We start from the raw sequence: 26697 nt of genomic DNA on the forward strand, positions 1-26697 counted from the left end.
TTGAGGTCGAGTGATTGTGGAGGCCAGGTCATCTGATTCAGCACTCCATCACTCTCCTTCTCGGTCAAATAGCCCTTACACAGCCTGGAGGTGTGTTTTGGGTCATTGTCCTGTTGAAAAATAAATTATAGTGGGACTAAGTGCAAACCAGATGGGATGGCGTATCGCTGCAGAGTTCTGTGGTAGCCAAGCTGGTTAAGTGTGCCTTGAATTCTAAATAAATCACTGACAGTGTCACCAGCAAAGCACCCCCACAGCATCACACCTCCTCCTCCATGCTTCACGGTGAGAACCACACATGTGGAGATGATCCGTCCATCTGCTCTGCGTCTCACAAAGACACAGCAGTTGGAACCAAAAATCGCAAATTTGGACTCGGACTAAAAGGACAGATTTCCACGGTCTATTGCTCGTGTTTTTTTAGCCCAAGCAAGTCTTTTCTTATTGGTGTCCTTTAGTAGTGCTTCTTTGCAGGTATTCAACCATGAAGGCCTGATTTACATAGTCTCCTCTGAACAGTTGATGTTGAGATGTGTCTTACTTAAACTCTGTGAAGCATTTATTTGGGCTGCAATTTCTGAGGCTGGTAACTCTAATGAACTTATCCTCTGCAGCAGAGGTAACTCTGGGTCTTCCTTTCCTGTGGCGCTCTTCATGGGAGCCACTTTCATCATAGCGCTTGATGGTATTTGTGACTGCACTTTGAAGAAACTTTCAAAGTACTTGACATTTTCCATATTGACTGACCTTCATGTCTTAAAGTAATGATGGACAGTCGTTTCTCTTTGCTTATTTGAGCTGTTCTTGCCATGATATGGACTTGGTCTTTCACCAAATAGGGATAACTTCTGGACACCATCCCTACCTTGTCACAACACAACTGATTGGCTCAAATGCATTAAGAAGGAAAGAAGTTCCACAAATGAACAAGGCACACCTGTTAATTGAAATGCATTCCAGGTGACTACCTCGTGAAGCTGGTTGAGAGAATGCCAAAAGTGTGCAAAGCTTTGAAGGCAAAGGGTGGCTACTAAATCACAAATATATTTTGATTTGTTTGACACTTTTTTTGGTTACTACATGATTTCATAGTTTTGATGTCTTCACTATTGTTCTACAATGTAAAAAAAAAATGTTAAAAAAAATATTTAAAAATAAGGGAAAATACTGGAATGAGGAGGTGTGTCCACATGTTTAACTTGTACTGCATGTCCTGTGATGAGGTTAGGAGTGAGGGAGGCAAAGCTGATCCCAAATCTGTGGGGTCGGGTTAAACTTCTAGCAGGAGCCTTACTAAGTGACCTTTCAACTTTGCTTCCATACACACCCTCATCCAGTGTGTCAGCAGGGCGGAGTCAATGAAGATATAAGATACGCCTAATCACGTGTTTAGTTACACATGCCGTTTTCCTTATTAGCATGAAGACGATCTATACGAGGTTAACAATGAGAAAAATGCATTGCATGATGTTTGGAGACATTTCACATGATATGCAGTTATATCACCACACATTTGTAAAAAAGTATGATGTGCTGTGTGTGTGTGTATTAATATCATGTACGGTTTGGGACGTAAAAACCAGAGCTCTAGTTAGCCTGCAAACTGATAGCTTGCACATCTAAAGTTGGCAAGCGATGCTGCCTCTTGCCATGCCAGATATGGAAACAGCTGCCACTGGGGCGGACACTCTTACATGACGTTAATGGTTGTCGTGGGGATTTACGTTAACGTCAATCAAAATACAAAAGAGACTGGGATAATACTGTAGTGATGCAAAACACACATTTACATTTTAGTCATTAAGCAGACAGCCTTATCCAGAGTGATTTATAGTTAGTGCATTCATCTTCAGATAGCTAGGTGGGAGAACCACATATATCGCAGTCATAGTAAGTACATTTTTTCTCAAAGTAGCCATCAGCAAAGACAGAGCAAGTAAGGGGAAGCATTTATATATATATATATATCATGGATTATTTAAGATCCCCTTTAAAGAGGTAGGGTTTCAGATGTTTTCAGAAGATGGGCAGGGAGTTCATTGGGAAGCTTGTTGGGGCGGCAGGTAGCCTAGTTAGAGCGTTGGGCCAGTTACCGAAAGGTTGCTGGATCGAATCCCCGAGCTGACAAGGTAAAAATCTGTCGTTTTGACCCTGAACAAGGCAGTTAACCCACTGTTCCTAGGCCATCATTGTAAATAAGAATTTGTTCTTAACTGACTTGTCTAGTTAAATAAATAAATACAAAAATTGTTCCACCATTAGGGTGCCAGGACAGAGAAGAGCTTGGACCTGGCTGAGAGGGAGTTGCCCTCCTGTAGGGGTGGGAGGGCCAAAAGACCAGATGTGGCAGGACATAGTTCTCGGGTTGGGGTGAAGGGTTTGAGCAGAGCCTGAAGGTAGGGAAGCAGCCTTATCCAGGCTCTGCTCAAACCCTACAGGCAGCCTTATCCAGAGCTCCTCTTGCTGCTTTGTAGGCACGCAACATTGTTTTGTAGTGGATGAGAACTTCGACTGGAAGCCAGTGGAGTGTGCGGAGGATCTGGGTGACATGTAACTTGGGAAAGTTGAACACCAGGCGGGCTACAGCGCTCTGCATAAATTGTAAGGGTTTGCAGGGCGGCAGGTAGCCTAGTGGTTAAGAGTGTTGGGCCAGTCACTGAAAGGTTGCTGGCTCGAATCCCAGAGCCGACATAAAAATGTTTGATGGCACAAGCGGGGAGACCAGCGAGTTGCAGTAGTCTAGACAGGAGAGGACAAGTTCCTGGATCAGGACCAGCGCCACTTCCTGTGTGATGTAGTGTCGTACTCTACGGATGTTGCAGTGCACAAACCTGTAGGAGCGAGTCACTGTTTTGATGGTTTGCAAACACCACATTGCCTTACTAATTACGCGTCTAGTCTCCACTGGACTGGCAGAAATGGGTCTTAAGGGTGACAGGCGAAGGGGGGCAATGGGGGGGGCTGCATAGCCTGCAGCCTCGCGCTGACACAGCATAGGTGCCAGTCAGTTGAGTGGCTGCAGCACTAAACTCTGGCCAAATAATGCCTACTGAGAGTCCCACATCACAGATGCCCTCATCATCCTTTGAGGGGGGAAACAGGCCATGCTATGGGGGTGCATCTCAATAGTTTTCAGTGATTTCCTCCATCTGCAGTACATTGACATTTGAAAAAAAAAGTCAGGCCAAAGCAATTCCCTGGGAAGCAGCCTCCACCTGCAGTGTTTCCCCTGTATTCCCTTAGCAGTGGCGCACCCCTCCCCAAGGAGAGCAGCTTAACACAAGACACACTTGGTGTGCGTTTCTGTGCAACCTGGGAATTGTAACAGTAGATGACAGTGTGACATTCCATTGGAGGCTTCCCAAAATGATCCTATTTAGAGTGAGCTTCATTAGTAAAAGGGATAAAACGCCAACGCTATGTACAGTGAGGAGAACAAGTATTTGATAGCCTGCCAAATCGGCAGTGTTTCCTACTTACAAAGCATGTAGAGGTCTGTAATCTTTATCATAGGTACACTTCAACTGTGAGAGACGGAATCTAAAACAAAAATCCAGAAAATCACATTGTATTATTTTTAAGTAATTAATTTGCATTTTATTGCATGACATAAGTATTTGATTACCTACCAACCAGTAAGAATTCCATCTCTCACAGACCTGTTAGTTTTTCTTTAAGAATCCCTCCTGTTCTCCACTCATTACCTGTATTAATTAACTGCACCTGTTTGAACTCATTACCTGATAAAAGACACCTGTCTACACACTCAATCAAACAGACTCCAACCTCTCCACAATGGCCAAGACCAGAGAGCTGTGTAAGGACATCAGGGAAAAAAAATTGTAGACCTGCACAAGGCTGGGATGGGCTACAGGACAATAGGCAAGCAGCTCGGTGAGAAGGCAACAACTGTTGGCGCAATTATTAGAAAATGGAAGAAGTTCAAGATGACGGTCAATCACCCTCGGCCTGGGGCTCAATGCAAGATCTCACCTCATGGGGCATCAATGATCATGAGGAATCAGCCCAGAACTACATGGCAGGACCTGGTCAATGACCTGAAGAGAGCTGGGACCACAGACTCAAAGAACCATTGGTAACACACTACGCCATCATGGATTAAAATCCTGCAGCGCACGCAAGGTCCCCCTGCTCTAGCCAGCGCATGTCCAGGCTCGTCTGAAGTTTGCCAATGACCATCTGGATGATCCAGAGGAGGAATGGGAGAAGGTCATGTGGTCTGAGACGACAAAAATAGAGCTTTTTGGTCTAAACTCCACTCACCATGTTTGGAGGAAGAAGAAGGATGAGTACAACCCCAAGAACACCATCCCAACCGTGAAGCATGGAGGTGGAAACATTCTTTGGGGATGCTTTTCTGCAAAGGGGACAGGACGACTGCACCGTATTGAGGAGAGGATGGATGGGGCCATGTATCGTGAGATCTTGGCCAACAACCTCCTTCCCTCAGTAAGAGCATTGAAGTTGGGTCGTGGCTGGGTCTTCCAGCATGACAACGACCCAAAACACACAGCCAGGGCAACTAAGGAGTGGCTCCATAAGAAGCATCTCAAGGTCCTGGAGTGGCCTAGCCGGTCTCCAGACCTGAACCCAATAGAAAATCTTTGGAGGGAGCTGAAAGTCCGTATTGCCCAGCGACAGCCCCGAAACCTGAAGGATCTGGAGAAGGTCTGTATGGAGGAGTGGGCCAAAATCCCTGCTGCAGTGTGCAAACCTGGTCAAGAACTACGGGAAACATATGATCTCTGTAATTGCCAACAAAGGTTTCTGTACCAAATATTAAGTTCTGCATTTCTGATGTATCAAATACTTATGTCATACAATAAAATGCTAATTAATGACTTAAATCATAAAATGTGATTTTCTGGATTGTTGTTTAGATTCAGTCTCTCACAGTTGAAGTGTATCTATGATGAAAATTACAGACCTCTACATGCTTTTTAAGTAGGAAAACCTGCAAAATCGTCAGGTTATCAAATACTTGTTCTCGCCACTGTACATTATCTGGAAATCACGGATAGTGCGGTGGGGACGTCCAAGGTAATGTAGAGAAGAACCGGGATCAAACCCGTATCGCCTTACTCCTTGGTATCGTAGCAAGGAAACAAAAAAGCGGATTTAACTTATTTAGGAAATCATCCCTAAATGTTGATAAAACATTCTGTTATCATTCAGATGCACATTTATTTTCCAAGCTATAGCACACCATATTTTACAAATAGCATGTTTTTAAAAAGGGCTAATGAGTTGCCTGCTTCGTGTTTTCATTTATGACATGGGGGAAAAAAAAGTGCTAATGGTATCGTCCCGGGCCTAGTAGAGAGTGGAGCTGTTTATCCCGCTTATACTTCAGTAACCAAAGGAAACAATTCTATAGCGCTCTAACCAGTAGGAATTTGTTCAATTGCCATGTAAATTGGCAACATTCTAATCCCTTGCTTGCCAGCTAGCCAACTATGGCTAACAAAGTCTCGTCCAACTCCGCAGCACAACAGCAAAGTATATCTATTTGCATAAGCTGTTTTCTATTTAAAAATGTGTATACATCCATAACAGCATCATTTTGCCTGGCACCGAAAAATTGCTTGTCTTGTTAGGACACAAGCTGTCCGTTACTCCAGGACGTCACAATGCAAATGATAAAAAGCTAAAAAGGCTAGAAGCTAAATACAGTAAGTTTGTTCCTCGCAAACCTGCCAATGGCCAACCGAATTCAACAATACCAGTTGCTGAAAAAGAAAATCGCTGGTCAAACAAGAAACACTTGGGAGGATTTGACAGAGTCTAGCTCCACCTGCGTCATGGCCGCACGGAGAATTTCATGTTCATCACTCACCACCTTAGGTCATCAGATGCTACAAAAAAAATATATACAAATATATACAAAAGTCTCGACAAAAACAACAAACTGTTTTTCCCCTCATTGGACATGCATTTTCAGTATGTGTAGTTGTTGGTTTAGCTTTCTGTAACTTGAGTTATTGACTGTACGTTTGTTTGTGTAACTCTGTTGTTGTCTGTGTCACACTGCTTTGCTTCATCTTGGCCCGATCGCAGTTGTAAATGAGAACTTGTTCTCAACTGGCCTACCTGGTTCAATAAAAATAAAAACATCTTTATAGCTCTGTAAAGGCTGCTTGGTGCAGTGGTAGTAAGGCACCTATTGTTGGAACTACTTCAGGAAGTGTTTAATCACTGTCCGTATAGATCTGAAAATAATGCTCTACAACACCCTTCTTGACAGTCACACCACGGCATTGTTGAATAGTGGATTCTAACTCCGATTATAAACCGAGTGGTTTGAGCCCTGAATGCTGATAGACTGAAATTAAGTTTTATTGGTCACAGACACATATTTAGCAGACGTTATTGCGGGTGTAGCGAAATGCTTGTGTTCCTAGTTCCAACAGTGAAGTAGAATCTAAAAGCGATTCACAGCAATACAAAGTAAAAGAATGGAATTTAGAAATGCATAAATATTAGATTGAGCAATGTCGGTGTGGCATAGACTAAAATACAGTAGAATATAATACAGTACATACACATATGAGTAAAACAGTAAAGTGACTAGTGGTCCATTGTTAAAGTGGTCAGTGATTCCATGTCTATGTCTATAGGGCAGCAGCCTCGAAGGTGCAGGGTTGCGTAACCGGGTGGAAGCTGGCTAGTGATGGCTATTTAAGTCTGATGGCCTTGATGGGACCGAGAAGCTGTTTTTAAGTCTCAGCTTTGACGCACCTGTACTGACCTCGCCTTCTGGATGATAAGCGGGGTGAACAGGCTGTGGCTCACGTGGTTGATTATCTTTTTGGCCTTCCAGTGACATCATTTGATGTAGGTGTCCTGGAGGGCAGGCAGTTTGCACCCGGTGATGAAGCCCGACTGGATGCTCTCAATTGTGCATCTGTAAAGGTTTGAGGGTTTTAGGGGTCAAGACAAATCTCTTCAGCCTCCTGAGATTGAAGAGGCGCTGTTGCACCTTCTTCACCACACTGTCTGTGTCGTTGGAACATTTCAGATCGTCAGTGATGTATTCACCGAGGAACTTGAAGCTTTCCACCTTCTCCACCGCGGCCCCGTCGATGTGGATAGGGGGGTGCTCCCTATGCTGTTTCCTGAAGTCCACGATCAGCTCCTTTGTTTTGTTGACATTGAGTGAAAAGCTATTTACTCTAACCAAGGCCCTCACCTCCTCCTTGTAGGCGGTCTCGTCATTGTTGCTAATCAGGCCTACTACTGTTTTGTCGTCTGCAAACTTGATGATTGAGTTGGAGGTGTGCGTGGCCACAGCTCAGCATTCAACACCATAGTACCCTTCAAGGTCATTAAGCTCGGTGTCCTGGGTCTGAACCCCATCCCTACCTGGGGTCGGCTCGTTAGGAAGTCCAGGACCCAGTTGCACAGGGCGGGGTTCAGACCCAGGACCCGGAGCTTATTGAACATTGAGAGTACTATGGTGTTGAATGCTGAGCTGTAGTCAATGAACAGCATTCTTACATAGGTATTCCTCGTCCAGATGGGATAGGGCAGTGTGATGGCATCGTCTGTGGATCTATTAGGGTGGTAAGCAAATTGAAGTGGGTCTAGGGTGTCAGGTAAGGTATAGGTGATACGATGCTTAACTAGTCTCTCAAAGCACTTGCGATAGTCATTTAGTTCAGTTACCTTTGCTTTCTTGGGTACAGGAACAATGGTGGATGTCGTGAAGCAAGATAATGAATTGCGACTCCACTTTGTCTCTGTACTGACATTTTGCCTGCGATTGCCTTTACAAAGGGATTAATGAAGGCCTAGTGGGTTAACTGCCTGTTCAGGGGCAGAACGACAGATTTTGTACCTTGTCAGCTCGGGGGTTTGAACTTGCAACCTTCTGGTTACTAGTCCGATGCTCTAACCACTAGGCTACCCTGCCGCTCCTATATGCGGTGGTTCGTGGTTTCAGTTTTCTGGTGAGTTACCGGCCATAACACCACCTCGCGGCATTATCGCTTAAATAGAAGCCGGTTTATGTGATAACATTTGCACCGAGAGATGTACTATGCCAGATCTGCCTGACAGTCACAGTCGTGTATATTAGGGAAGGTACGCCACGGTTGACTGATTAAATCAAAACGACCCACTTTTGCCTCTCAAACTAGACAGATGCAAATGAGAGTTAAGCTTGTAACATAATTCCTCATTAAAATCTGATCATATCCCATTGTCTCCAGATTAGGCCCATTGCCTACACATGCTGCACCATCTGCTGCAAGGTGATCAAGGTCAACCACTAGATGAGAAATTCAGAAAATGCACAAAATGTTTAAAAAAACAGAAAGTACTACCAGTGTAGGTAACCACAGAGCATATGGCCAACAGTCTGGATAAGTCTAATAATTTAATAACAGAGCATATGGCCAACATTCTGGATAAATCCAATAACAGAGCACATGGCCAACAGTCTGGATATGTCTAATAACAGAGCACATGGCCAACATTCTGGATAAATCCAATAACAGAGCACATGGCCAACAGTCTGGATATGTCTAATAACAGAGCACATGGCCAACAGTCTGGATATGTCTAATAACAGAGCACATGGCCAACAGTCTGGATACGTCTAATAACAGAGCACATGGCCAACAGTCTGGATACGTCTAATAACAGAGCACATGGCCAACAGTCTGGATACGTCTAATAACAGAGCACATGGCCAACAGTCTGGATACGTCTAATAACAGAGCACATGGCCAACAGTCTGGATACGTCTAATAACAGAGCACATGGCCAACAGTCTGGATATGTCTAATAACAGAGCACATGGCCAACAGTCTGGATATGTCTAATAACAGAGCACATGGCCAACAGTCTGGATATGTCTAATAACAGAGCACATGGCCAACAGTCTGGATATGTCTAATAACAGAGCACATGGCCAACAGTCTGGATACGTCTAATAACAGAGCACATGGCCAACAGTCTGGATACGTCTAATAACAGAGCACATGGCCAACAGTCTGGATACGTCTAATAACAGAGCACATGGCCAACAGTCTGGATACGTCTAATAACAGAGCACATGGCCAACAGTCTGGATACGTCTAATAACAGAGCACATGGCCAACAGTCTGGATATGTCTAATAACAGAGCACATGGCCAACAGTCTGGATATGTCTAATAACAGAGCACATGGCCAACAGTCTGGATATGTCTAATAACAGAGCACATGGCCAACAGTCTGGATACATCTAATAATCTAATAACAGAGCACATGGCCAACAGTCTGGATATGTCTAATAACAGAGCACATGGCCAACAGTCTGGATACGTCTAATAACAGAGCACATGGCCAACAGTCTGGATACGTCTAATAACAGAGCACATGGCCAACAGTCTGGATACGTCTAATAACAGAGCACATGGCCAACAGTCTGGATATGTCTAATAACAGAGCACATGGCCAACAGTCTGGATACATCTAATAACAGAGCACGTGGCCAACAGTCTGGATATGTCTAATAACAGAGCACATGGCCAACAGTCTGGATACATCTAATAACAGAGCACATGGCCAACAGTCTGGATATGTCTAATAACAGAGCACATGGCCAACAGTCTGGATACATCTAATAATCTAATAACAGAGCACATGGCCAACAGTCTGGATACGTCTAATAACAGAGCACATGGCCAACAGTCTGGATACATCTAATAATCTAATAACGGAGCACATGGCCAACAGTCTGGATACGTCTAATAACAGAGCACATGGCCAACATTCTGGATACATCTAATAATCTAATAACAGAGCACATGGCCAACAGTCTGGAAACGTCTAATAATCTAATAACAGAGCACATGGCCAACAGTCTGGATATGTCTAATAATCTAATAACAGAGCACATGGCCAACAGTCTGGATATGTCTAATAACAGAGCACATGGCCAACAGTCTGGATACGTCTAATAACAGAGCACATGGCCAACAGTCTGGATACGTCTAATAACAGAGCACATGGCCAACAGTCTGGATACGTCTAATAACAGAGCACATGGCCAACAGTCTGGATACGTCTAATAACAGAGCACATGGCCAACAGTCTGGATACGTCTAATAACAGAGCACATGGCCAACAGTCTGGATACATCTAATAACAGAGCACATGGCCAACAGTCTGGATACATCTAATAACAGAGCACATGGCCAACAGTCTGGATACGTCTAATAACAGAGCACATGGCCAACAGTCTGGATACGTCTAATAATCTAATAACAGAGCACATGGCCAACAGTCTGGATACGTCTAATAACAGAGCACATGGCCAACAGTCTGGATACGTCTAATAACAGAGCACATGGCCAACAGTCTGGATACGTCTAATAACAGAGCACATGGCCAACAGTCTGGATACGTCTAATAACAGAGCACATGGCCAACAGTCTGGATACGTCTAATAACAGAGCACATGGCCAACAGTCTGGATACGTCTAATAACAGAGCACATGGCCAACAGTCTGGATATGTCTAATAACAGAGCACATGGCCAACAGTCTGGATACGTCTAATAACAGAGCACATGGCCAACAGTCTGGATACATCTAATAACAGAGCACATGGCCAACAGTCTGGATACATCTAATAACAGAGCACGTGGCCAACAGTCTGGATACGTCTAATAACAGAGCACATGGCCAACAGTCTGGATACGTCTAATAACAGAGCACATGGCCAACAGTCTGGATATGTCTAATAACAGAGCACATGGCCAACGGTCTGGATATGTCTAATAACAGAGCACATGGCCAACAGTCTGGATATGTCTAATAACAGAGCACATGGCCAACAGTCTGGATACGTCTAATAACAGAGCACATGGCCAACAGTCTGGATACGTCTAATAACAGAGCACATGGCCAACAGTCTGGATACGTCTAATAACAGAGCACATGGCCAACAGTCTGGATACGTCTAATAACAGAGCACATGGCCAACAGTCTGGATATGTCTAATAACAGAGCACATGGCCAACAGTCTGGATATGTCTAATAACAGAGCACATGGCCAACAGTCTGGATATGTCTAATAACAGAGCACATGGCCAACAGTCTGGATACATCTAATAATCTAATAACAGAGCACATGGCCAACAGTCTGGATACGTCTAATAACAGAGCACATGGCCAACAGTCTGGATATGTCTAATAACAGAGCACATGGCCAACAGTCTGGATATGTCTAATAACAGAGCACATGGCCAACAGTCTGGATATGTCTAATAACAGAGCACATGGCCAACAGTCTGGATACGTCTAATAACAGAGCACATGGCCAACAGTCTGGATACGTCTAATAACAGAGCACATGGCCAACAGTCTGGATACGTCTAATAACAGAGCACATGGCCAACAGTCTGGATATGTCTAATAACAGAGCACATGGCCAACAGTCTGGATACGTCTAATAACAGAGCACATGGCCAACAGTCTGGATATGTCTAATAACAGAGCACATGGCCAACAGTCTGGATATGTCTAATAACAGAGCACATGGCCAACAGTCTGGATACATCTAATAACAGAGCACGTGGCCAACAGTCTGGATATGTCTAATAACAGAGCACATGGCCAACAGTCTGGATACATCTAATAACAGAGCACATGGCCAACAGTCTGGATATGTCTAATAACAGAGCACATGGCCAACAGTCTGGATACATCTAATAATCTAATAACAGAGCACATGGCCAACAGTCTGGATACGTCTAATAACAGAGCACATGGCCAACAGTCTGGATACATCTAATAATCTAATAACGGAGCACATGGCCAACAGTCTGGATACGTCTAATAACAGAGCACATGGCCAACATTCTGGATACATCTAATAATCTAATAACAGAGCACATGGCCAACAGTCTGGAAACGTCTAATAATCTAATAACAGAGCACATGGCCAACAGTCTGGATATGTCTAATAATCTAATAACAGAGCACATGGCCAACAGTCTGGATATGTCTAATAACAGAGCACATGGCCAACAGTCTGGATACGTCTAATAACAGAGCACATGGCCAACAGTCTGGATACGTCTAATAACAGAGCACATGGCCAACAGTCTGGATACGTCTAATAACAGAGCACATGGCCAACAGTCTGGATACGTCTAATAACAGAGCACATGGCCAACAGTCTGGATACGTCTAATAACAGAGCACATGGCCAACAGTCTGGATACATCTAATAACAGAGCACATGGCCAACAGTCTGGATACATCTAATAACAGAGCACATGGCCAACAGTCTGGATACGTCTAATAACAGAGTACATGGCCAACAGTCTGGATACGTCTAATAATCTAATAACAGAGCACATGGCCAACAGTCTGGATATGTCTAATAACAGAGCACATGGCCAACAGTCTGGATACATCTAATAATCTAATAACAGAGCACATGGCCAACAGTCTGGATACGTCTAATAACAGAGCACATGGCCAACAGTCTGGATACGTCTAATAACAGAGCACATGGCCAACAGTCTGGATACGTCTAATAACAGAGCACATGGCCAACAGTCTGGATACGTCTAATAACAGAGCACATGGCCAACAGTCTGGATATGTCTAATAACAGAGCACATGGCCAACAGTCTGGATACGTCTAATAACAGAGCACATGGCCAACAGTCTGGATACGTCTAATAACAGAGCACATGGCCAACAGTCTGGATACATCTAATAACAGAGCACATGGCCAACAGTCTGGATACATCTAATAACAGAGCACATGGCCAACAGTCTGGATATGTCTAATAACAGAGCACATGGCCAACAGTCTGGATACGTCTAATAATCTAATAACAGAGCACATGGCCAACAGTCTGGATACGTCTAATAACAGAGCACATGGCCAACAGTCTGGATACGTCTAATAACAGAGCACATGGCCAACAGTCTGGATACGTCTAATAACAGAGCACATGGCCAACAGTCTGGATACGTCTAATAACAGAGCACATGGCCAACAGTCTGGATATGTCTAATAATCTAATAACAGAGCACATGGCCAACAGTCTGGATATGTCTAATAACAGAGCACATGGCCAACAGTCTGGATATGTCTAATAACAGAGCACATGGCCAACAGTCTGGATACGTCTAATAACAGAGCACATGGCCAACAGTCTGGATATGTCTAATAACAGAGCACATGGCCAACAGTCTGGATACGTCTAATAACAGAGCACATGGCCAACAGTCTGGATACGTCTAATAATCTAATAACAGAGCACATGGCCAACAGTCTGGATACGTCTAATAACAGAGCACATGGCCAACAGTCTGGATATGTCTAATAACAGAGCACATGGCCATCATTCTGGATATGTCTAAAAACAGAGCACATGGCCAACAGTCTGGATACGTCTAATAACAGAGCACATGGCCAACATTCTGGATATGTCTAATAACAGAGCACATGGCCAACATTCTGGATATGTCTAATAACAGAGCACATGGCCAACAGTCTGGATATGTCTAATAACAGAGCACATGGCCAACAGTCTGGATATGTCCACTGACAAATCTGAAAAGATTTGATTGGTGAAAGCAGCTCTGCCAGTGGCTGTGGAGGAGTAGTTGGAAGAAACTCACCTCAGAGAGCTCTGGACATTAGCCAGAGATGATAGGTTGAACACCAGGTTGAACATGTAATACACTGATTGCTGGGCAGTTTCAATGGAATACGTCTATAGCACTGCAGTGAGAAGGGTAAATAGTGGTGCCGAAGGGTGGATCCTTTGCAGTAAGCAACAATAATTGACAAACCCCTAGTGGTATGTGCACACAGTCAATTAAATCTATAAATGATGACCAAGCCATTTAGAAGACAACAGACCTGGACTTGCTAAGAAACAACTAAATTCACCTTTTTAAAAAATGTGACAAACTGTCCCACCATTCAGTATCACAAATTAATCAAAGTAGCTAAATTAAAAATAAAACCACTGACTAAACTGTTTAAATAATAAGCCATTTTTTTTTAAACAGGAAATACTCTGTGTAGTTCAGGTGAAACTCCTGTTAACTTGAGAAACATTGTTTATGAGAAACGCTCTTTCCTGTGTCACCAGTTTCTCTGGTTTCACTTTCTCTCCCATGCACCACAGTAGTTTATATTAAAAAAAAACACTACGCGACAATGACAACCGTTTCAGCTCAACACAACTTGATAGTTATACGGGGACAAGTGGACGGAAGGAACAAATGACACAAATCTTCTTTTCTTTTTTTAAACGCACCAAAAAAATATATCTATGACATCACACTGGATTACGATGGAACAAAGTAAACATGTAGAGCTGTCAACTGGGCTTTCCTTAGGAATGTTGGCTGGAATGACAAAGTATGCAAATTGTCAGCGTAAGACTACAATGGCACTCTTCTCAGCTGCAAACCAGTCAAGGAATGCACCAAACAGTGACGAGATTTAATGAAGGGGGGACCATTAGAGGATGTTATATCAACATCACTGGTTATCACAGCACATTATGGCACAGGCATGATCACTATCGTACTCTAGTGGAACACAATTAGTAAATCATACAAACATATCCTGTCAGGTTCCACGGTTGATCGACATTCATACTGACTAGATATCACAACAGGTAACCTAGCGGTTAAGAGCGTTTTGGGCCAGTAACTGAAAAAGGTCACTGGTTCGTATCCCGAGCCGGCAAGGTAGAAAAATCTGCCGATCTTACTGTTGAGCAAAACAGTGAACACACAATAACAACTGTTCCCCAGACACCGATGCCGTGGATTAAGCCACCCCCCCACTACTGCACCTGTCTGATTCAGAGGGTTTGGGTTCAAATGTGGAAGACACATTTCAGTTGAATGCATTCAATTGTGCAACTCACTAGATATCCCACTTTCCTTATTAATAGCACAATACATGCATAGTCAGACCATACTTGGCCTGGTCCTATCTCATAGAACTTCATCCTTTAACTGGCACGACCTCCTTAACGCCGTTATGCAGCAGTGCTCAGGTTTGTGTGATACAAATAAACTCTTTCACAGTGGTGGTGGTGGGAGTCCAAAACGCAAATCGCATTGCTTCATCATTCAAAGCATGTACAATTCGACCCTGAAGAGTCCTGGTCAGAGCAGCATTATTCAGTCATTTCCCAGTGAAACATGTTGGCTTGGTTGCTTTGAGTTGCTGCTAAATAACACTGAACAAAATTATAAAAAGCATTGGTCCCATGTTTCATGATCTGAAATAAAAGCTTAATCTCTCTCAAATGTTGTGCACATTTGTTTTACATCCCTGTTCGTGAGCGTTTCTCCTTTGCCAAGATAATCCATCCACCTGACAGATGTGGCATATCAAGAAGCTGATTAAACAGCATGATCATTACACAGGAGCACCTTGTAAAAGACCACTAAAATGTGCAGTTTTGTCACAACACAATGCCACAGATGTCTCAAGTTGAGGGAGCGTGCAATTGGCATGCTGACTACAGGAATGTCCACCAGAGATGTTACCAGAGAATTTTATGTTCATTTCTCTACCATAAGCTGCCTCCAATGTCGTTTTATAGAATTTGGCAGTATGTCCAACCGGCCACACAACCGCAGACCACGTGTATGGCGTCGTGTGGGCGAGCGGTTTGCTGATGTCAACGTTGTGTACACTGCGCCCCATGTTGGCGTTATGGTATTGACAGGAATAAGCTACGGACAACAAAACAACTGCATTTTCTAACTGGCCAATTTGAATGCACAGAGAGCCCGTCACCAGATCCTGAGGCCCATTATTGTGCCATTCATCCACCGACATCCCATCATGTTTCAGCATGATAATGCAGGGGCCCAATACACAAGGATCTGTACACACTTCCTGGAAGTTGAAAATGTCCCAGTTCTTCCACGGACGGTCTGCATATTCACCAGACATGTCAACAGATGCATATGTGAAATCAATAGATTAGGGCCGAACGAACATATTTAAATGGACTGATTTCCTTATTTAAATGGACTGATTTCCTTATATGAACTGTAACTCCAGTAAAAGCTTTGACATTGTTGCATTTATATATTTGTTTAGTTTAAATGCAACAAATGTGAGAGTTGAGGTGAGTAGGGGTACTAGGGGCTATTCCACTAGTGGTGAGTAGGGGTACTAGGGGCTATTCCACTAGTGGTGAGTAGGGGTACTAGGGGCTATTCCACTAGTGGTGAGTAGGGGTACTAGGGGCTATTCCACTAGTGGTGAGTAGGGGTACTAGGGGCTATTCCACTAGTGGTGAGTAGGGGTACTAGGGGCTATTCCACTAGTGGTGAGTAGGGGTACTAGGGCTATTCCACTAGTGGTGAGTAGGGGTACTAGGGGCTATTCCACTAGTGGTGAGTAGGGGTACTAGGGGCTATTCCACTAGTGGTGAGTAGGGGTACTAGGGGCTATTCCACTAGTGGTGAGTAGGGGTACTAGGGGCTATTCCACTAGTGGTGAGTAGGGGTACTAGGGGCTATTCCACTAGTGGTGAGTAGGGGTACTAGGGGCTATTCCACTAGTGGTGAGTAGGGGTACTAGGGGCTATTCCACTAGTGGTGAGTAGGGGTACTAGGGGCTATTCCACTAGTGGTGAGTAGGGGTACTAGGGGCTATTCCACTAGTGGTGAGTAGGGGTACTAGGGGCTATTCCACTAGTGGTGAGTAGGGGTACTAGGGGCTATTCCACTAGTGGTGAGTCGGGGTACTAGGGGCTATTCCACTAGTGGTGAGGAGGGGCTATTCCACTAGTGGTGAGTAGGGGTACTAGGGGCTATTCCACTAGTGGTGAGTCGGGGTACTAGGGGCTATTCCACTAGTGGTGAGGAGGGGCTATTCCACTAGTGGTGAGTAGGGGTACTAGGGGCTATTCCACTAGTGGTGAGTAGGGGTACTAGGGGCTATTCCACTAGTGGTGAGTAGGGGTACTAGGGGCTATTCCACTAGTGGCGAGTAGGGGTACTAGGGGCTATTCCACTAGTGGTGAGTAGGGGTACTAGGGGCTATTCCACTAGTGGTGAGTAGGGGTACTAGGGGCTATTCCACTAGTGGTGAGTAGGGGTACTAGGGGCTATTCCACTAGTGGTGAGTAGGGGTACTAGGGGCTATTCCACTAGTGGCGAGTAGGGGTACTAGGGGCTATTCCACTAGTGGCGAGTAGGGGTACTAGGGGCTATTCCACTAGTGGTGAGTAGGGGTACTAGGGGCTATTCCACTAGTGGTGAGTAGGGGTACTAGGGGCTATTCCACTAGTGGCGAGTAGGGGTACTAGTGGCTATTCCACTAGTGGTGAGGTGAGTAGGGGTACTAGTGGCTATTCCACTAGTGGTGAGGTGAGTAGGGGTACTAGTGGCTATTCCACTAGTGGTGAGGTGAGTAGGGGTACTAGTGGCTATTCCACTAGTGGTGAGGTGAGTAGGGGTACTAGTGGCTATTCCACTAGTGGTGAGGTGAGTAGGGGTACTAGTGGCTATTCCACTAGTGGTGAGGTGAGTAGGGGTACTAGTGGCTATTCCACTAGTGGTGAGGTGAGTAGGGGTACTAGTGGCTATTCCACTAGTGGTGAGGTGAGTCGGGGTACTAGTGGCTATTCCACTAGTGGTGAGGTGAGTAGGGGTACTACTGGCTATTCCACTAGTGGTGAGGTGAGTCGGGGTACTAGTGGCTATTCCACTAGTGGTGAGGTGAGTAGGGGTACTAGTGGCTATTCCACTAGTGGTGAGGTGAGTCGGGGTACTAGTGGCTATTCCACTAGTGGTGAGGTGAGTCGGGGTACTAGTGGCTATTCCACTAGTGGTGAGGTGAGTCGGGGTACTACTGGCTATTCCACTAGTGGTGAGGTGAGTCGGGGTACTAGTGGCTATTCCACTAGTGGTGAGGTGAGTCGGGGTACTACTGGCTATTCCACTAGTGGTGAGGTGAGTCGGGGTACTAGTGGCTATTCCACTAGTGGTGAGGTGAGTCGGGGTACTAGTGGCTATTCCACTAGTGGTGAGGTGAGTAGGGGTACTAGTGGCTATTCCACTAGTGGTGAGGTGAGTAGGGGTACTAGTGGCTATTCCACTAGTGGTGAGGTGAGTAGGGGTACTAGTGGCTATTCCACTAGTGGTGAGGTGAGTAGGGGTACTAGTGGCTATTCCACTAGTGGTGAGGTGAGTAGGGGTACTACTGGCTATTCCACTAGTGGTGAGGTGAGTCGGGGTACTAGTGGCTATTCCACTAGTGGTGAGTAGGGGTACTAGTGGCTATTCCACTAGTGGTGAGGTGAGTAGGGTACTACTGGCTATTCCACTAGTGGTGAGGTGAGTCGGGGTACTACTGGCTATTCCACCGTGGTGAGGTGAGTCGGGGTACTAGTGGCTATTCCACTAGTGGTGAGGTGAGTAGGGGTACTACTGGCTATTCCACTAGTGGTGAGGTGAGTCGGTACTGGCTATTCCACTAGTGGCTATTCCACTAGTGGTGAGGTGAGTCGGGTACTAGTGGCTATTCCACTAGTGGTGAGGTGAGTCGGGGTACTACTGGCTATTCCACTAGTGGTGAGGTGAGTCGGGGTACTAGTGGCTATTCCACTAGTGGTGAGGTGAGTCGGGGTACTAGTGGCTATTCCACTAGTGGTGAGGTGAGTCGGGGTACTAGTGGCTATTCCACTAGTGGTGAGGTGAGTCGGGGTACTAGTGGCTATTCCACTAGTGGTGAGGTGAGTAGGGGTACTAGTGGCTATTCCACTAGTGGTGAGGTGAGTAGGGGTACTAGTGGCTATTCCACTAGTGTTGAGGTGAGTAGGGGTACTAGTGGCTATTCCACTAGTGGTGAGGTGAGTCGGGGTACTAGTGGATATTCCACTAGTGGTGAGGTGAGTAGGGGTACTAGTGACTATTCCACTAGTGGTGAGGTGAGTCGGGGTAGCCAGGCTATGGTCCAACAGAAGGCTCCAGAAGCAACGTTCAATATGGACCCATAAAACTCAGATGCCAACAACTTGATCAACATGTTTTAAAGATTTGCTGCATGATAATAAATTGAGAACAGATTGCGGACTTTGCCTCTTAGAATAATAGGGGCATCCAAATGTTGCCTAGGTCGGGTAGTCTGGTATAAAATGGAATTATAAAATGGCTGTTGGTAATATATTTTTATATTTACTGCTTAATTAAAAAAGGGCCAATCAGAGGTTGAATAAAAAAAGTGCAGCCTACTCCCCACCACTTCCTGTAAAAATCAGATGGAGGGCGCTGGAGAAATGTAATTATTCAAATTCATAGACAGAGCCATGGATGCAAGGACTGACCATCCATGATATCTAAATTATAGTTTGAACCATGTTGAGGCTATAATAGCGTGTGTTTACATTGTTTACAAACACTGTTGTAAAACAATCTTACATTTTCGGTTCTGATGGGGTACAACAGTTTAGGTTCATGAGGCATAAAGTAATATTCTTCAATAGTCAATGGGTAGATTCATTTATAAGTCAAATTATATGTTATAACTGCTGATGTAGCAAACCTCTTAACAAGGCTGCCGGGAAAGTGCAGAAAGGGTTACAGAATTACTGGTTCGTAAATGAATACACTTGATAAATTAGTAGCCTGAACACATTAATCTTTACGTTGCATTGCCAATTGTAGCCTACATGCGAGACAGTGGAGAGACACTGTTGACACATTCAATGTCGTCAAAATAGGCCAAATAAATCTCGTTAACAAAAGTCACGAGGACAACGCAGAAAGTGTCGCATAGACCTAGCCCAGATTTGTATGCGTACGAGACGGCCAAATGTACACCCACTTTCTCGTTCAGATCACCTTTACCCTGTACAAGCACTCGTCATGACGTAAACATTCTATGCCACCGCGTTCATGATAGTCGATAGAGCACAGAAAAAAAATGTGTTTTTATTAAAGGATACACGCTCGAAATAAAATGAAAACCAAAAATACAGTAGCCTAGGTGTTGCTTACCTCTACAAATAGGAGGGTCAGTCCCTCGCTGTTGCGTCTCACTGCTGTATCAACTGGGTAGCGTAAACGAAAATAAAAACTCCAACCACCAAATCACAATCCAATCTTTGTAGTAGGCCTATCGTATGCAGGCTAAACTACCCCGCAACCAATATTCCTCCAAATGTGAGTTAATACCCAAGGTCGCAGCGCTTCAGCCGGAGGACGTGGAAATTCTAATTGAATACATCTGATGAAGGCATACAAACATGGCAGTGATATATATGTAAGAAACGTCATCCACGCGCATGAAAGGAAAAACCCATAACGACGACAGCAGGAAGTGTCAGGTAGGTGCACTTAACCTGACGGCAAAGACTCGTTTTTCTGCTAGCAGCACAAAGGATGACGTCACGTGTATATGGTAATGAGCAAACCTTCAAAATAAAAGCCTGCATTTCAAAACTTTGCGATGTGGATTGCTCATTCAAAAGATATATATTCAATGGCTACTTTTATTGTGCCAACAAGAAAAGGCAATAAGTGATTTATGAAAACAAATACAAAATATGGTTTTAAAAACATGAAAAACTTTTCTAGCTCTTAGCTAAAGTGGGGTGGGAAATACTTAGTAGGGTCTTTACTAACCAAATATGGTTAGTTTTGGAGGGGGACTGTGTCACAAGGCCTGCTGCTGGCTTTTCATTCTGCCCCCACATACTCTGTAATAGACATTGCTTCCAATGTGAAAAAAAATGCTATTCCATACTAGACTTCCATGCACTCTTGCCTTGACCTGACGAAAGAGACAATTACCAATTGATTAGTTGAGAAGCCAACTGCTTTAAAGAAACAATTATGTCCTGACATACCTGTTTATCGACCTAATGGTATTGTGATGGGGTACCTTCACACATTGAAAACACGTTGAAAGGCAGTATCCTAGTAAAATCTTGTTATATCAACCCAATTATACATAACTTTCCAACGGTTTTCATAAACCCACCTTGGTCGCAATTAATCCAAAGGACTGATTCATGGATCATATATCCCATCTCTCCAAATTGTAATTTTGTGAGGAAATACAAGCCATTATTGGCCTTTATCTTATTTAATCTAATCAAACTTTATTAGTCAATGTGCGGGGGGGCACCGGTTCGTCGAGTTAATTGAGGTAATTTATACATGTGGGTAGAGTTGTTAAGGTAACTTATTCTTGGATAATATTAGAAGTTCTCATTGACTTACTCTCTAAAGTAGTATTATAAGAAGGGAATTGGGAATACTTTATCACAATCACATGTAAAAATATGTTTTATATGAGTTATCAGAGAGAAAATTACTACCTAATACATTTTTAAACTCTACAGAAAATGCCTTTGTAAGCAAAGGTTACACTGTGTCCTAATAGCCTGGTTAATATTCATTACGTTTAACTTGTAAATAAATTCAATTAGATTAAAAATAAAGTTTTGCTTCATGTTTTTTGAGTTGAGTGTGTATTGATTTCAGGCCCATGGATAGTATCAGGTCATTATTTGAGTGTGTATTGATTTCAGGACCATGGATAGTATCAGGTCATTATTTGAGTTGAGTGTGTATTGATTTCAGGACCATGGATAGTATCAGGTCATTAGTTGAGTTGAGTGTGTATTGATTTCAGGACCATGAATAGTATCAGGTCATTATTTGAGTGTGTATTGATTTCAGGACCATGGATAGTATCAGGTCATTAGTTGAGTTGAGTGTGTATTGATTTCAGGACCATGGATAGTATCAGGTCATTATTTGAGTTGAGTTGAGTGTGTATTGATTTCAGGACCATGGATAGTACCAGGTCATTATTTGAGTTGAGTGTGTATTGATTTCAGGACCATGGATAGTATCAGGTCATTATTTGAGTTGAGTTGAGTGTGTATTGATTTCAGGACCATGAATAGTATAATAATAATAATAATATATGCCATTTAGCAGACGCTTTTATCCAAAGCGACTTACAGTCATGTGTGCATACATTCTACATATTTGGGTGGTCCCATGGAATCGAACCCACTACCCTGGCGTTACAAGCGCCATGCTCTACCAACTGAGCTACAGGTCATTAGTTGAGTGTGTATTGATTTCAGGACCATGGATAGTACCAGGTCATTATTTGAGTTGAGTTGAGTGTATTGATTTCAGGACCATTAATAGTATCAGGTCATTATTTGAGTTGAGTGTGTATTGATTTCAGGACCATTAATAGTACCAGGTCATTATTTTATTTGAGTTGAGTGTGTATTGATTTCAGGACCATTAATAGTATCAGGTCATTATTTGAGTTGAGTTGAGTGTGTATTGATTTCAGGACCATGGATAGTACCAGGTCATTATTTGAGTTGAGTGTGTATTGATTTCAGGACCATGGAGAGTACCAGGTCATTAGTTGAGTTGAGTGTGTATTGATTTCAGGACCATGGATAGTACCAGGTCATTATTTGAGTTGAGTGTGTATTGATTTCAGGACCATGGAGAGTACCAGGTCATTATTTGAGTTGAGTGTGTATTGATTTCAGGACCATGGAGAGTACCAGGTCATTATTTGAGTTGAGTGTGTATGTTGATTTCAGGACCATGGATAGTATCAGGTCATTATTTTATTTGAGTTGAGTGTGTATTGATTTCAGGCCCATGGATAGTATCAGGTCATTATTTGAGTGTGTATTGATTTCAGGACCATGGATAGTATCAGGTCATTATTTGAGTTGAGTGTGTATTTCATTTCAGGACCATGGATAGTATCAGGTCATTAGTTGAGTTGAGTGTGTATTGATTTCCAGGACCATGAATAGTATCAGGTCATTATTTGAGTGTGTATTGATTTCAGGACCATGGATAGTATCAGGTCATTAGTTGAGTTGAGTGTGTATTGATTTCAGGACCATGGATAGTATCAGGTCATTATTTGAGTTGAGTTGAGTGTGTATTGATTTCAGGACCATGGATAGTACCAGGTCATTATTTGAGTTGAGTGTGTATTGATTTCAGGACCATGGAGAGTACCAGGTCATTATTTGAGTTGAGTTGAGTGTGTATTGATTTCAGGACCATGAATAGTATAATAATAATAATAATATATGCCATTTAGCAGACGCTTTTATCCAAAGCGACTTACAGTCATGTGTGCATACATTCTACATATGGGTGGTCGGGAATCGAACCCACTACCCTGGCGTTACAAGCGCCATGCTCTACCAACTGAGCTACAGGTCATTAGTTGAGTGTGTATTGATTTCAGGACCATGGATAGTACCAGGTCATTATTTGAGTTGAGTGTGTATTGATTTCAGGACCATGGAGAGTACCAGGTCATTATTTGAGTTGAGTGTGTATTGATTTCAGGACCATGGAGAGTACCAGGTCATTATTTGAGTTGAGTGTGTATTGATTTCAGGACCATGGAGAGTACCAGGTCACATAAAGCTACGTTGCTGGATGTGTACGACACTGTCCCCATCCAAAACTAACTATATCTGGTTAGTAGAGACTGAATATTTCCCACCCCACTTTAGCTCAGACAGGTAGATAAGTTCCCTCCCTACAAGACAGTAAGAATTCCATATACCATGTATTGCATTCCAGTGAATGGAGGGGGTGGGGTCACGAGTCACCAGCATTCTGTATTAAACCCATTGCCAAGTTGAGTAAGGAGTCAGCTATATTAAACCCATTGCCCAGCACAAGAGACCAATTTAAGTTTAGCAGACTCTATTGAGTAAATCCAATAACATATATATATATATTTTTTTTATTGTATTTCATTCAATATAGCCTACACAATAGCTTTCAACTTATGCAAATAACCTGTAAATGCGCAGGTGCAATCGGTCATGTCATCATCTTCGTTCTCAGATAACGCGCCAGTGCCACAGAGATTGAACCTTATCCGACAATTTATTTGTGTAGTCAAGTAGTTTGAAAATCTGTGGCTACTGCAATAACAGCAGCAACATATACACTATGATCATAAATGAGAAGCACATAATTCCACCATCAGTGTCATTATTAGCCAACATTCTATAATCTAATTTACAGACCATTCAAATACTATTTAGGGTATGTCAATTACTTTAAACATTTGAAGTAACTATTTTTTATTGGAATATTGGAATGTATTTGCAGAAAGTTTTGGCATTCATTTGGAGTGAAAAAAAAAAAAAAAAAATATTTCTGGACCTAAGGAAGGCTTTTGATACTGTTAACCATGAGATTCTCATCACAAAATTGTCCAAGTTCAACTTTCCCCCGATGCCTTGAGATGGATGAAACTATACATTGAAGGCAGAACTCAGTGTGGCAGAGTGAGCAATGAGCTGTCGCCCACTCTTAGCTATGATGTGGGCGTGCCCCAAGGGTCAATACTGGGGCCCCTCCTGTTCAGCCTGTACATGAATGACCTGTCTTCTGTCTGTACTGGGTCTGAAGTTCAAATGTATGCAGATGATACAGTGATATATGTGCATGCAAAGAGCAAACAACAAGCTGCACAAGAACTCACTACTGTAATGGTCCAGGTTACAAAGTGGCTCAGTGACTCGTGTTTGCATCTCAATGTGAAAAAAACTGTTTGCATGTTCTTTACAAAGAGGACAACAGATGCTACTGAGCCAAATGTCTATGTGTCAGGGGAGAAGCTCCAGGTGGTATCTGATTGTAAGTACCGTGGCATCATAATTGATTCCAACCTCTCTTTTAAAAAGCATGTGAAAAAGGTCATTCAGATAACCAAATTCAACCTAGCTAATAGCAGATTTATATGAAATTGTTTGACAACAGATGTAGCAAAACTGTACTTCAAATCTATGATACTCCCCCACTTAACATACTGCTTGACTAGTTGGCCCCAAGCTTGCTGTACAACATTAAAACCTATTCAGTCTGTCTACAAACAGGCTCTCAAAGTGCTTGATAGGAAGCTCAATAGCCATCATCACTGTTACATCCTCAGAAAACATGAGCTCCTGAGTTTGGAAAATCTTGTGCAATACACCGACGCATGTCTTGTATTCAAGATCCTAAATGGCCTGGCTCCCCCTCCACTCAGTAGTTTTGTTAAACAGAAAACCCAAACATATGGCAGCAGATCCACAAGGTCTGCCATGAGAGGTGACTGTATAGTTCCCTTAAGGACACCTTTAGTAAATCAGTTTTCTCTGTGAGAGCTTCCCATGTCTGGAATACACTGCCATCAGAGACACATAACTGCACCACCTATCACACTTTCACAAAATGCTTGAAGACATGGCTAAATCAGATTTGTGAACATGGTCCCTAGCTGTGTATTGCCGCTTTCAATGGTGTCTGTTGTCTGTAGCTCGTGAGGTGTGGAAACACTTTGTTGCTTTTATGAATTTTGTCTTGCTGCTTTTTGTCCTATGTTGCTCTGTCTGTATGTTATGTCTTACTTGTTCTATGTTTCTCTGTCTGTATGCTACGTCTTGCTTGTCCTATGTTGCTCTGTCTGTATGCTACGTCTTGCTTGTTCTATGTTTCTCTGTCTGTATGCTACGTCTTACTTGTTCTATGTTTCTCTGTCTGTATGCTACGTCTTACTTGTTCTATGTTTCTCTGTCTGTATGCTACGTCTTGCTTGTTCTATGTTTCTCTGTCTGTATGCTACGTCTTGCTTGTCCTATGTTGCTCTGTCTGTATGCTACGTCTTGCTTGTTCTATGTTTCTCTGTCTGTATGCTACGTCTTGCTTGTTCTATGTTTCTCTGTCTGTATGCTACGTCTTGCTTGTTCTATGTTTCTCTGTCTGTATGCTACGTCTTACTTGTTCTATGTTTCTCTGTCTGTATGTTATGTCTTGCTTGTTCTGTTGCTCTGTCTGTATGCTACGTCTTGCTTGTTCTATGTTGCTCTGTCTGTATGCTACGTCTTGCTTGTTCTATGTTTCTCTGTCTGTATGCTACGTCTTGCTTGTCCTATGTTGCTCTGCGTGTGCTCACTGCTCAATGATTGTCTATATTGTAATTGTTTTTTAATAACCTTCCCAGGGACTGTGGTTGAAAATTAGCCTGCTGGCTAAAACCGGCACTTTTACTGAAATGTTGATTAATGTGCAATATCCCTGTAAAAATAAAATAAACTTAAACTTAAACAATGTCCTCATCAAAGGACATTTATTTAATCTCTATGGTGCCCATAATATGTATTTCTTTTACATTATCCAAAATCCTGATGTATCTACTGCTTATATTTATAACAAACACTGTGTTGCGTCTTTAACATGTTGAACATAGAAGATAACCATCCCTACGTTAGACATTTTGTTGACCAATTACCTTGACTGATTATTACAGCCCACTGTCCACAAGCTATTACTACTCTTGTGTATTAGCAGCATTACTATGGTAGTTCTGTTAGCATTCCGGTAAAGTCTACATTTCTACCTGCCGTTGGGCCAGTAACCGAAAGGTTGCTAGATCGAATCCGATGCCCCTGAACAAGGCAATTAACCCACTGTTCCTTGGCCGTTATTGTAAATAAGAATTAGTTCTTAACTGACTTGCCTAGTTTAAATTTAGTTTTGTTTTAATCCATCAGGTTCCCGTCAGATCAGACAGCAGGAATCCAGAGTGTCTTAAGATAGGCGCTGTGGTATGACTTTCGGCATACGTGTTTTGGGTCACTTCAAAGAATGGCGAGTGTATC

The 26697-nt window shown here is 43.1% G+C and overlaps 1 protein-coding gene across 6 annotated transcripts in view; it reads right to left on the reverse strand.

The window, feature by feature from the left end:
• The window catches only part of LOC118388042 (ras-specific guanine nucleotide-releasing factor RalGPS1), a 319864-nt gene extending 299469 nt beyond the window's left edge, over window positions 1-20395 (reverse strand). For 5 of the 6 annotated variants that reach the window (XM_052525026.1, XM_052525027.1, XM_052525028.1 and 2 more), the window contains exon 1: window positions 20024-20394. The gene's annotated coding sequence lies outside the window, so the exon portion shown is untranslated. Of the gene's footprint in view, window positions 1-20023 lie in introns of all 6 variants that reach the window. The other variant, XM_052525029.1, reaches the window with a different exon arrangement.
• Window positions 20396-26697: the final 6302 nt, after the last annotated feature.

Source organism: Oncorhynchus keta, chromosome 9 (genome assembly GCF_023373465.1).
Source record: "Oncorhynchus keta strain PuntledgeMale-10-30-2019 chromosome 9, Oket_V2, whole genome shotgun sequence".
NCBI classification, from domain to species: Eukaryota; Metazoa; Chordata; class Actinopteri; order Salmoniformes; family Salmonidae; genus Oncorhynchus; species Oncorhynchus keta.